Here is a 14,246-nt window from a genome sequence, read left to right as displayed (position 1 = left end):
ACAGGAGGATCACAGGTTTGAAGCCAGACTCAGCAGGTTAGTGAGACTCTTAGTAACCTAGTGAGACCCTATTTCCAAATAAAAAATAAAATAGGGCAGGGGGTGTAGCTCAGAGGTAGAAGGCCCTTGGGTTCAATCCTTAGTACCACATAAATTAAAGAGGAGAGGAGAGGAGAGGAGAGAGAATAATAAAAGAACTGAGTTGAGAAGACCATGTCCCAGACTCTGCTGTCTGCAGCAGACAGGTGTTTTTGTTTCATTACATTCCCCTTCCTGGTAACGTGGCAAAATTGGAGGACCAGACCTTCTGTGTGGAACTTCAGACCGATTTCTCAAATTGTAAATAGCCACCAGCCTCCAAAGATCAGTTGGAGGGTGTAACCCGGAAAAGAATAAAATTGGTCTGGGGGTATAGCTCAGAGGTAGAATGCCCTTGGGTTCAATCTCTAGCATTACACACACACACACACACACACACACACACACACACACACACACATACACACTGTATCTGAAGGCCTGGAGTGTGGCTCAGAGGTAGAGCACCTGACTGACATTCATGAGGGGTCTAGGTACAATTCCCAGCACTGAAAATAAATACATTAATAAATATATAAATAAAGCAAGCTCTGGCCAAATAAAAATATAGTATTCTGTATCTGAAAGGGAAGTTGTGGGAATGATTTTCAGGCATGATTTAATAAAAAAAATATTCTGAGTTCCTTAGGTCAAAAGCAAATTATAATTTCAAAAAATAACAACACTTAATTTATCTTTCTACTTGATACACTTTTATTACATGGAGGGTACCTGGCACAGTGGAGAGAGGCCCCTGGAGCCAGGTCACCTCCACTGTTTAGCTGTGCTTTCTTGGGCAATTTGCCTCATTGCCTTTTGTCTCAATTTTCTCATCTGCTAAATGGGATAATAAGACTGCTGACTGCAGTTGTTACACAATTTGAATGTTAATGTTTGTAAAGCACTTTTACAAAGATAAAAGGAAGATAGTTAGCACTATATAAAAATTTGTAAATAAATAAAGCCCTGTAATGTGCAAGGCAGGTAAGGTATTAAGTACCAATAGGCTCTCAGGAAAATAGTGATCTATTATCTCCTGAACTCTTGCTATATATCAAGCACTAATAAATTCTAAGGAAGATATAACACTCATTTATTCCTTCAGTCAATATTTATTGAGTGGCTATTAGATGTCAGGTGCTAGTCTAGGTCATGGGATATAACATCTTCGAACTTTTATTTTTCAAAAATGTAACAAATGGTTTTCAATAGCTTCCTAGGTTTCAGGATTATCTCTAAATTGATATAAATTATTATTTATTAAAAATAATTTCTGGAGACTTCCGGGAAGATGGTGACTGAGAAAAGTGGGGCTTAAGAGCCCCGCTAACAACCAATCTCCATTACCACAAAATCAGTGCCTTTCATAGCCAGAAAACACCATCACCAGAGAAACAAAAAAATCACCAGGCTCCAGAGAGAAAGCGGACTGAGAACAGAGCTCAGAGCCACAGAGGAGATAACTGGCCTCACGCCCGAGGACGCGGCAGCAGTGCCATACTGCCGGCGGCAGCGGCAAGTTCACCGGACGGCTACAGCAAGCCGAGGTGAGCCGCTGCAGAACAGCCAGGCGGGATTTCTCGCCGCAGGTAAAATCTAAAGCTCCCAGTGGCTGAGCTCAGCACATGCCGCAGGGATTCAGAGTGGAAATCAAAACCAAGAAGAAATATGCCAGCCTCATGGCCGAGGGCGTGGCAGCGGCACCATATTGCCACCGGCGGCAGCAGCAGAGAATTCAACGAGTCCAGTACCTGATAAAACAGAAATTCAGAGATTTCTAGAAGATCAAATCAGGAAAATAACTGTAGAAATAATAGAGGTGTTTTGAAAAGAATTCAGAGAGAGCCAAAAAGAGATAAAGGATGCAATCACTGAAGTAAAGGCTTCGATTCAACGTATAAACACCCGATTAGACCACATGGAGAATAGAATCTCGCTCTTAGAAGATGATCATTCCAAAAATGAACGCGTAGTTTTTAATTTAGAAAAAAAATCTGACAGCAGGAATCTGACATTAAAGAAATATGGGCCCATTTTAAGAGAGCTAACCTAAGAATAATTGGAATAGAGGAGGGAAAAGAAGGTGAAACCAAAGGGATCAACAATCCCTTCAAGGAAGTAATAGCAGAAAATTTTCCAAACATAGAGCAAGAGGTTGATACACAGGTCCAGGAAACTTATAGAACTCCCTTTAGACAGGATCGGAGAAGAGGATCCCCACGCCACATAATTGTCAAAATGACCACTGTGGAAGCCAAGCAGAGAATCTTAAAGGCAACAAAAACAAAGGGCCAAGTGACATTCAGAGGCAAGCCAATTAGAATCACTCCAGACTTCCCAAACCAAGTCATGAGAGCCAGAAGGGCTCAGAGTAACATATTCCAAACTCTGAAAGAAAACAACTTCCAGCCAAAAATTTCCTACCCAGCAAAACTTTCTATCAAATTAGATGGGGAAATAAGAAACTTCCACGACAAACAGAAACTGAAGGAATTTATGTCTTCAAAACCAGCACTAGAGAAAATACTCAAAGAGATTAACTACAAAGAAGAAATAGGAAACACACACCAGAACCAGAGAAACAAGATTTTCCATCCAACAGACAACTAAGATTGGTTATCTGTGGAGGTTCATTATTTATGTTAGTCTTTTACCTATCTCTAAATTGTATTGTTTGCTTTTATTGTTGCTAATTTTTAGGATTTCTAGTTGGAATATTAATATACCTTCAGATATAACATTTGGAAATATTTTATCCCATTCTGTCAGTAACTTTTAACTCTTTTTACATTGTCTTTGGATATACAATATTTTTTTTTATTTTTTAGGGAGTTTGTTTACCCTTCTGTTGCCTGTACCACTGAAATCATATCCAAGAAGTCAGTGCCAATTTCAATGTTGTGAGATTTTATGACCCAGATTTTCTTCTAAAAGTTTATAGTCTTAAGATTTATATTTATGTCTTTTATCTATTTTGAGTTAATATTTGTATGTGGTGTTAGTTAAGGGTCCAATTTTATTCTTTTTCATGTAATTATTATTTTTCAACAATATTTAGTTAAAAGATTATTATTTCCTCCACCAAATGTTCATGGAAACCTTGTCAAAAATAATTTGACAATATATGGAAGAATTTATCTCTAGGCTTTTATTCAACTCCAATGGTTTATATATCTGCCTTTATAACAGTACTTCACTGTTTCAATTATTGTAGCTTTATAAGGTTTGAAATCAGAAAATATACATCTTCTACCTTTGTTCTTTTTCGAGATCATTTTGGGTATCTAGAGTCCATATTCCATATTAGGATAGATTTTTTTCTGAAAAATAAATAAATAAATGTATGATCGTTTCACCTAAAAAAAAAAAGAAAGAAAAAATTTTCTCTGGTAAGAAAGAAAGCAAAAAGAAATATTGAAATGTTATCTTTAAGTCATCAAAAGCTTGGTATCAGACAAATGAAACTGTTATGTGAGATTATCATTTTTAATTTTGGATAAATTGCTATAATACTAGATGTCAACCACTAAGCCAAAATGGGAAGGAGGGATGGGGAGGGAACGGGGTGGGGATTGGGTAGGGGCTAACTGAGCGATGTGTGCATGTATGTTTACAAAAGTTTTTTTTATCCCATTATGATGTATGAATACAGTGCACCCATAAAAATTAAAAATTAATATAATAAAAAATAAAAACATATTAAGAGTCCTATACAATTGTACTATTCTGAGAGTTCTAGAAGCACATATATCTATAGCCAATGCAGGTCATGCATTGCAGAATTGCTTTAATAGAAAAAAGCAGGGTCCTTTTCTGAGAAAGTTTCCCTAAGCAATAATAAGATCATAAGCTACAGATATTATTAGGGTCTTAGTTACATAGCCTCAATCAGTCCTCACACATACCAGTTGAATAAAAATACAACTGTGATAGAATACTGATTTTTAAAAAAAAATACAGTTTAGTAATTGGCAAAAGTCAAATAGTCTGAAAATCAAATTTTTGGCAAGTTGGTTTAATCTGATAAATTTGATAGTTGCCCTCTCATAAATATTTAATTATGTGCTAGACATAAATGATTCATTGAAGCATTTTATAGAGGTATTTCCTTTTCTGGCATCTATTCCCAGATTTATAGGAAATGGCTAATCTACCGATTAGAGAGAGAACAGGGCAGCATCCACGAGGGGAGGGTGAATTTAAATAGCAGAAAGGTTTGGACGACCTTGTTCCTTTGCCACACAGTAAGAGTCCAATATTCTTTTGTTTTGCCCATTCAGTAAAAGCAGCTCTTTGTAAACCAGGTACTAACGATGTGGAAGGTAGTTATTAAGAGTTAATTCTGGATGATTAAGTGCTAGAGCTCCGTTACACAACAACGTGCATATGATTAACACTACTGTGCTGTCCACTTAAGTGGTTAAGATGGTAAATATTGTGTTTTGTGTTTTTACATTAAAAAAGAGTTAATTCTGGGTTAGTTTGTTTTTAATCAATCAACAAATATTAGAGTTCTATTATGTACCAAATGCCTTGTTGGTGTGGAGGATACCAAGAAATATATCTGAGGGTTTCAGGTCTTAAGAAACTAGTGATTAAGTTGAAGGACAAAGCTAAGTATACCCAACAATTAACTAACAACCTCAGACAACGTATGATACCAAATGAGAAGAAACAGAAAGTCTTATAGGAGCTTGGGACAAGTTGGACCCTCTTTGGGATACACCGATAAAAATACCTGTTACTTCAATAAATTTTAAGGCTTTATTTATTTATTTATTTATTGGTGGTACTGGGGTTCCTGGAAGCCCTTCTACCTCCGGGCTACACTCCCGGACCTATTTTATATTTTTGAAACAGGGTCACTTACGCCAGCGCGGCTGGCTTTGAACCTGCGTGATCCTCCTGTCTCCGCCTCCCAAGCGCGGGGATTACAAGCATGCGCCACCACGCCCAGCTTTATTTTTTATTAAGGAATTTCAATATACATTTTCTCAACTCTCCCTTTTAATAAATTTAGGAGGTATTATCACCATTTATCAGGAAACAAAGCTCGGAGATTGCAATTTGCCTGAGTTCATATGGTAGAACTGCTAACCAGACTTAATGTTTTCCAGCTCTTCTTCCTGGTGAAATTTGATTAAATTGGCATTGAGGATTTGTTTTTAGGTTTAAGAGTATAGCCAAAGACTTCCGGGAAGATGGTGACCGAGAAAAGCGGGGCTTAAGAGCCCCACTAACAACCAATCTCCATTACCACAAAATCAGTGCCTTTCATAGCCAGAAAACACCATCACCAGAGAAACAAAAAAATCACCAGGCTCCAGAGAGAAAGCGGACTGAGAACAGAGCTCAGAGCCACAGAGGAGATAACTGGCCTCACGCCCGAGGACGCGGCAGCAGTGCCATACTGCCGGCGGCAGCGGCAAGTTCACCGGACGGCTACAGCAAGCCGAGGTGAGCCGCTGCGGAACAGCCAGGCGGGATTTCTCGCTGCAGGTAAAATCTAAAGCTCCCAGTGGCTGAGCTCAGCACACGCCACAGGGATTCAGAGTGGAAATCAAAACCAAGAAGAAATACGCCAGCCTCATGGCCGAGGGCGTGGCAGCGGCGCCATATTGCCACCGGCGGCAGCAGCAGAGAATTCAACGAGTCCAGTACAGCTACATCTGCGTACTCAAGAACAGTAAGTCAAATTGCAGGCCACAGAGGAGAAATCCCAGTACTGTACTCCCTGGGACTTGACCCAGTGGGGGAGGAGCAGTGGCAGAGATATCACACCATAGGAGAACGTGCAACCTGGCACCCCCCACAGTCTAAAGCAGCCTCTATTGTCTCTCTGGGTCGGAGACTCTGTGATACAACCCAGTAAAGGAGTAGTGGGGTCTGAGATACTACTGACAGAACACCTTAAGTGAAGTCATAGTGACCCAAGGGAAGAACCCAGAGAAGGCACAAACTTCCAAAATCATGGGAAAGAGCAATAATACTGGAGCAATGAATGCCCACAACCCCACAACATCAGAACCTGATAAAACAGAAATTCAGAGATTTCTAGAAGATCAAATCAGGAAAATAACTGTAGAAATAATAGAGGTGCTTTGAAAAGAACTCAGAGAGAGCCAAAAAGAGATAAAGGATGCAATTAATGAAGTAAAGGCCTTGATTCAAAGCACAAACAACTGATTAGACCACATGGAGAACAGAATCTCGCTCTTAGAAGATGATCATTCCAAAAATGAACGCATAGTTTCTAATCTAGGAAAAATATCCGACAGCAGGAATCTGATATTGAAGAAATATGGACCCATCTTAAGAGAGCTAACCTAAGAATAATTGGAATAGAGGAGGGAAAAGAAAGTGAAACCAAAGGGATCAACAATCTCTTCAAGGAAGTAATAGCAGAAAATTTTCCAAACATAGAGCAAGAGGTTGATACACAGGTCCAGGAAACTTATAGAACTCCCTTTAGACAGGATCGGAGAAGAGGATCCCCACGCCACATAATTGTCAAAATGACCAATGTGGAAGCCAAGCAGAGAATCTTAAAGGCAACAAAAACAAAGGGCCAAGTGACATTCAGAGGCAAGCCAATTAGAATCACTCCAGACTTCCCAAACCAAGTCATGAGAGCCAGAAGGGCTCAGAGTAACATATTCCAAACTCTGAAAGAAAACAACTTCCAGCCAAAAATTTCCTACCCAGCAAAACTTTCTATCAAATTAGATGGGGAAATAAGAAACTTCCACGACAAACAGAAACTGAAGGAATTTATGTCTTCAAAACCAGCACTAGAGAAAATACTCAAAGAGATTAACTACAAAGAAGAAATAGGTAACACACCCCAGAACCAGAGAAAGAAGAGTTTCCATCCAACAGTCAACTAAGATTGGTTATCTGTGGAGATTTATTACTTATGTTAGTCTTTTACCTATCTCTAAATGGTATTGTTTGCCTTTATTGTTGTTAATTTTTAGGATTTCTATTTGGAATATTAATATACCTTCAGATATAGCAATTGGAAATATTTTATCCCATTCTATTAGTAACTGTTAACTCTGTTTACATTTTCTTTGGATATACAATATGTTTTTTTATTTTTTAGGGAGTTTGTATACTCTTCTGTTGCCTGTGCCATTGAAATCACATCCAAGAAATCACTGCCAATTTCAGTGTTGTGAGGTTTTATGACCCAGATTTTCTCCTTAAAGTTTATAGTCTTAAGATTTATATTTAGGTCTTTTATCTATTTTGAGTTAATATTTGTATATGGGATTAGGTAAGGGTCCAACTTTATTCTTTTCCATGTAATTATTATGTTTCAACAATATTTAGTTAAAAGATTATTATTTATACCACCAAATGTTCGTGGAAACCTTGTCAAAAATAACTTGACAATATAGGGAAGAATTTAGCTCTAGGCTTTTATTTAACTCCAATGGTCTATATATCTGCCTTTAGAACAGTACTACACTGTTTCAATTATTGTAGCTTTATATGGTTTGAAATCAGAAAATATATATCTTCTAGCTTTGTTCTTTTTCAAGATCGTTTTGGGTATCTAGAGTCCATATTCCATATTAGGATAGATTTTTTTCTGAAAAATAAATATATAAATATATGATAGTTTCACCTAAAAAAATAGAAAAAAAATTTCTGGTAAGAAAGAAAGTAAAAAGAAATATTGAAATGTTATCTTTAAGTCATCAAAAGCTTGGTATCAGACAAATGAAACTATTATGTGAGATTATCATTTTTAATTTTGGATAAATTGCTATAATACTAGATGTCAACCACTAAGCCAAGCACGGGAGGGAGGGATGGGGAGAGAATGGGGTGGGGATCGGGTGGGGGCTGACTGGGCAATGTGTGCGTGTATGTCTACAAAAGTTTGTATCCCACTATGATGTATGAATACAGTGCACCAAAAAAAAAAAGTATAGCCAAAATGGGCTAGAAATACTGTGGCCATATATTTGCCAAAATTAGAATCATTTTCTCTTCTCTGTCCTCCTGCCATAGAATAGAGAGTATCTTTTGTATAAAATCACAGATTATTTATTTTTTCTTGCCATTTACAGGATAGGGAAACTCCAATAATCCTGTGATAATGAGGACTAGTATACAAGGCTTTAATTTCACTGTTATTTATAGATAGCCATTTCACCAACTGCATTTCCGTGAGACATTCCTTACCTATCATGTCTGACTTCTTCTTTTCCTTCTTCTTCTCCATCTTCTTCTTTTTGGTACTGGGGATTGAACTCAGGGACATTCTACTTCTACACCCACAACCCTATTTTATTTTGAAACAGAGTATCACTAAATTACCCAGTGCTAGCCAAATGTGGTGGCACACACTTGTAATCCTAGCATTTGGGAGGCTGAGAGAGGAGGATTGTGGTTCATGGACAGCCTTAGCTAACTACTTAGTGAAGCCCTTTGCAACTCAGTGAGACCCTGTTTCAAAATAAAGAATTAAAAAAAAAAAAGTAGGGCTGGGGGTGTAGCTCAGAGATAGATTGCCCCTGGCTTCCATCCCCAGTACTGCAAAAATAAATAAATAAATAAATAAATAAATAAATAAATAAATAAATAAATAACCAAGTGCTGGCCTTAGACCTGCAATCCTCCTGTCTCAGCCCTTCCATGTACTGGAATCACAGGTGTGTGCCACCGTGCCCAGTCTGGCATCATTTTTTTTTTTTTTTTTTTTTTTGGTGGTACTGAGGATGGAACCCAGAGGCTTTCTACTTCCAGGCTATAGTCCCAGATCCATTTTATATTTTATTTGGAAACAGGGTCTCACTAAGTTGCTGAGAGCCTCACTAAGTAGCTGAGGCTGGCTTCAAACCTACGCAATCCTCCTGTCTCAGCCTCCCAAGCGCGGGGATTACAAGCGTGCACCACCACGCCCGGCCTGGCATCATTTTTTAAAGTCATAATATATGTGCTATAGTTGGGATTGTTCTTATCTGACCTAGGTATGACAGAAAGGAATAAGAGCAGAATAAAGGCAGCAAATAATTTAGAAGCAGTCATCAGAGATAAGACCATGCAACTTAGATTTTTTTTTTTTTTTTGAATACTGGGGATTGAACCTAGGGAGATTCTACCTCTGAGATATACCCCAGTCCTATTTTTTTATTCTTTATTTTTGAAACAGGGTCTCACTAAGTTGCAGAAGGCCTCACTAAGTTGCTGAGGTTGGCTGCAAACCTGAGATTCTCCTATCTCAGCCTCCCAAGTACTGGGATTACAAGTGTGTGCCACCACGCCTGGCATAATTTACACACATTTTTGAAACCACATCCTGCTTTTCTATAGAATAGCTTTTATCCAGAAAGCACAGGAACATTAGGTCTATTCATATAATAACCCTATCTGATTACCAGGGTCAAGCTACTGTTTACCTTTGCAGAATCCATGTCCTAAACTGGGCAACTAAAACCTGTGCTTTTCACCAATTACCCGGTCTACCACTTCAAGGCAACACAACCTCTGACGTTTCTTCTACACAATCATCTAAGCAATAAGAAAAAGACACTAGTTTTTAAATAGTATATGGTAAAAGTATACACACACACACACACACACACACACACGGTCAGGAGTTGTGCTTTATTTTCCTTCTTAACATTTTGCAAAAGAAGGGCAGTGCTGCCCCCTACTGTTAAATGCTTGATTGTTAGAAAACTGATCCCTTTTAGGTTTGGGTGATAGATGGAGGATAATGTTACATTGTTTTCTTTCTTTCTTTTATGGTACTGGGGAGTGAGAACAAGGGCATTCTGCCCCTGAGATACTTCCCAGCCTTATTTTGCTTTATTTTTGAAATAGGGTCTCACTTAGTTGCTGGGACTGGCTGTGAACCTACCGCCTGTTTCACTCTCCCAAGTACTGGGATTTGTACTGTGCCTCCATGCATTGTTTTAAACTGCCCTTTTAGAGAGCCTGTTTTTGGAAAACACATTGGAATTTGCTTCCTTTATTATCTCATTAATATTCATCTTATATTAAAGGAGGGGATTTTAGTACACAACCCCCTTCCATCAAAAGATATTGCAACTTGGGGTTTAAGGCGCTCTATTTGTGATGCATTTAAAAAGAAACAAAGCAGGGGGGATATTTCTTCTGGCTTTAAGGTCTTAGCCTTCCTATTTTTCTGTGGTTTGGGGTGTCTGTGTTTGCATTTTGCTAAGGTAACCCATTTATTTCTTTGTGCTTCTTTACATGGAGAAGCCAGGTGCCCTTCCAACAGCAGAGTGGAACCGTGTTTTTGAAATACTTTTTCTCCCCACTGGAAAACAACTTTTCTTGAGATCTCACCAGCTGTACACCGTGTTCCTGACATTAAGCGCCTTCTTCCTTGGCAATGGCTCTTTCTTCAGTGGTCCCATGAATGCTTTCTTCTCCACTGTCTGAAAGTAGCCATGACCAAACTTGGAGGCGTTGTCTATGAACTTAAGTCAGTGTCCTCCAGATCCTGCTGCCTGGTCTGTATCAGCAGGGACCTGAGGAGGGCAAGCACTTTTTGGTTCCCACTACAAGCCTTTCAAGCATGATGTCTTTGGTCACTTCCTCATAGTGCACAAACCATCCATAAGGTTGACACTCTCGTCAGACAGGTTATAATCCGTGAAGGCATTGTTCTGGGTCAGTTTGCTGTCCTTGATAAGGCAGCCCTGACCAATCCTGTGGATCTTGTTGATCTCAGTGTGGTGATGGCAGCCTTTCTGCCTAGCCCATGCCATAGAGAAGGCCACATGGGCACGATGCCATGCTCCAGAGCAGGTAAACATGTGTAGCCCTTGGTGAGTCTTTCAAGGACAGCTTTTTTTTTTTTTTTTTTTTTTTGTGGTACTGGGAATTAGAGCCAAGGGCATTCTACCTCTGAGCTACACCCCCAGGCCTGTTTTATTTCTTATTTTGAAACAGGGTCTTACTAAGTTGTAGAGGGCCTCATGAAGTTGCTGAGGCTGGCCTAGAGCCTGTAATCTTCCTGTCTCAGCCTCTCAAATACTGGGATTACAGGTGTGCACCACTGTGCCCAGCTTCAAGATGTTTCTTGGTGTGCCAGGGACTGACCTCTGTAGCCTTTGTCCTTCGTTCCCCCCAATGACGTTAACATCTCCTACTCAGGCACCAGGTTCAGGAAGACCTGCTGTTCCAGACTCTCCTGGGCGCAGTCCAGTTTCTTGGCCACAGCGCCCCTATCAGGTGAACCTTCTTCTGGTGCAGAGGAAGCCGGCGCTTCTGGGTGTGCATTATAACAGAGATTATGTGCAACGCTTCACACTGCTGAACTCTTTCTCCAGCTGCTGGTGGCCCCATCACCTGCTCTTCCTCACTGTATTTGGTGGAGGCCTTCTTAGAGGTATGCCAATTCTCAAAAAAATGCCGTTTGTGCTCATGTATATACTGATATACTCAGCAAAGACAATCTTGGAAGTTCAAAGGCCTCAAGAAATGTCTGTAGTCCACAATACCTACAACCACGACATGCAGTATCTCCACGACAGACACAGCCGTTACAGTTTCCTGGCCTATCGACTTCCCATATGCCAGCCCTGTAGTCCAGAAAGGCGACAAGGTGAATGAGCTGGGGGAGGCACCTTCCAAGGGGAAGCTCCTCGCCTTTCCATGAGGTCTACCGCTGCTTCGAAGGCAAGAAGCCCAAGATCTTGTGGGGGGAGTAGAGAACTCCCTATGAGATATCATGCTGTCAGATACTGCTGGTAAAGCTCTAAAACACTTTGTATTTTCCAGAAAAAGGTAACAGAAATACAAAGTGCTATTATTAACATATTTAAATTTTAATTATGTTGTCTTGTTACTTTTAAGTTGGTTTAGGAATTTACGGATTTCTACAAAAACTTCTTGGTTGGCGCTAGATACCTTAAAAATTTTGTTCTCCACATTTTCCATTTTAAAAAATATTTTATGTCTACAGCTGAGGCTGTTGATGAACCATCAGCCTCTGGTCTCAGCCTCCCGAATGCTGGGATTACAAATGTGCACCACTACGCCTGGCCCACATCTATGATCTTAAGGAAACATTTGTTCAGCACACAACTCAACTTCAAAATAATACTCGTCCCTAGTGACTACATACACTCAAATATAGCCATCCCCATGCACTTTGTGCGTGAATATAAAGGGCATCAACTCCTCCCTCCCCCACTTGTTTCTAAGTTTAGACCTCCTCAGTACTCAGGCAAGAATGAGTAAAATAAGCAGGTGTGGATTGCTTAGAGGCTCAGGCACTGCCTGCTGCTGTCCAGCCTCTTGTGTCCTGGGACAGTGCTGCCCAGCCCGGAAGGCTTCAGATTTCCGAGGGAGCTCATTCTCCATATAGCTGTTGCTGTGTGGGTTCCCAGTTCCTGTTGTTCAGTTCTAGTGAGGAAAACAGAGGGGGAAAGTCAGAGGGATAGGGTAGGGAGAATGCTTGAACAGACGGTCACGGGAACACGCACTTTTCCTGGCTGCTTACATGTCTCTGCAGCTTGGGGCTCTCTCAAGGGTCTTTTACTTGAATTATTCCTTCAGCCAGGAGGCAGTGTTGAGTCAATTCTAAGTCAAAGCGTTAAATTTAGCAATGACCTGTAAGGCATTTTGTTTATTTTGAGATTGATATTTTACTTAGGGGGCAGCCTGCACAGATCAAGACAGAACAGCACCGAACTTAATCTCCAAGAGCCTCACATTCCCAAGGTAAAAAGTTAGAGACTTGGATCCTATAAAAGATAGAGGCTTCCCTCCCCAGTCCTTCTCATCCCCAGGAACTAACTGCCCTTTCTACAACTCAGAGAAGATATTATGGAGACATGAAAAAAAACTGCATGACACTTTCTTTGTCCCTATCAGCACTCACTTGATTATATAGAGCTGCGCAGGTTGTCAATAAATATTTATTTGGTCTTAGCCAAGTGGATAATGTTTAGGTAAGCTAGGGTTGTTTTTCTCACTGGGAATGACGCAGGGAGTGACCATGATATTGTTGGCCAATGATGTGAAGATTGTACTTCTAAATTAAATTCTAGGAAGGCAAGCTCGGGAACACTCCTCTCAGCAGTGGCTTTCTGCCTCTGCTTTTGGAAGCACTGGAAGTTCTTTGACCGGTGATAACTTGCAATTTTTGGAGGAAAATATTATTAATGAAACACTGAGGTCAGTTACCTTTGAAACCGGAAGTTTCTGAAAAGGAATAGATGATACAAAAGGTCAACGGGCATTGCACAAAGTTCTTTGGCTTATGTTTATTACTTTGAATGGAAAATTCATTTTAAGATCTGTCAGGTTACGGGATGAATAGTGGCCATGACATTGTTTTCTTTTGAAACACCAAGAGAACCGACTCCTACCAGCCACTTGTTATTAGTAAGTGCAAGAAAAGAAGGGAGACTCATACAAGGTCAGATTTCTAGCCCAAAGCAAGCCATCTAGGAGGGGCGTGGCAGATGTGTGGCCTTAGTTAACAATAGATAGCGTTTAAAGTGCTTACTGTATGCAACGAAACACTTTCTGTGTATTAACTCACATAATCCCCACAACCACCCTGAGGGAAATATTATTTCCATTTTACAGAGCAGGAACAGAGAGGGCAAGTAATTTGCCTAAACCTGCTCAGGTTAGTAAGTAGCAGCCAGAATCAAAATCTAGGTAGTCTGGTTCCAGAAGTAGATTGCTAATCATAAGGGCATTTTCTAAAATTATACTATGGCCATCAAGGTAGAGAAGCACAGGAGAGCTTTTGGCTAGAGTGAGGGTTAAAGGAAGGCGGTATGGAGGTTGGTATTTGCTCTGGCTCCTCCAGGTAAACAGATGTTGGGTATGAGGAGGAAAGAATCTCAGGGGAAGAAACAAGAAGAAGAGGCAGATTGGGTACCAGCCAGGGAATGACAGCAAGCGCTGAGCGAGTGCACGCGTGGGAGGAAAGCCAGGAGCGAGGCTGCGCCCAGATTCTGAAGGCCCTGGAGGTCTAAGGACCTTCTCTGTGAGGAACTGAGGAGGAAAAGAAAATTTCAAACTAGAAAAGTGGCCAAAAGAAATTCATGATCATCCCTCACTTTTAGAAGCATCTCCCTGGCAGCGACCGAGGCAAGCAACACACCCACGTTTCCGGGGGGGTGGGTGGGGGTGGGGACGCCCAGCGGGAGATGGTCAAG

The sequence above is a fragment of the Muscardinus avellanarius genome (genome assembly GCF_963383645.1).
Source record: "Muscardinus avellanarius genome assembly, chromosome: 4".
Taxonomy (NCBI): domain Eukaryota; kingdom Metazoa; phylum Chordata; class Mammalia; order Rodentia; family Gliridae; genus Muscardinus; species Muscardinus avellanarius.
This window is presented reverse-complemented; position numbering follows the sequence as displayed.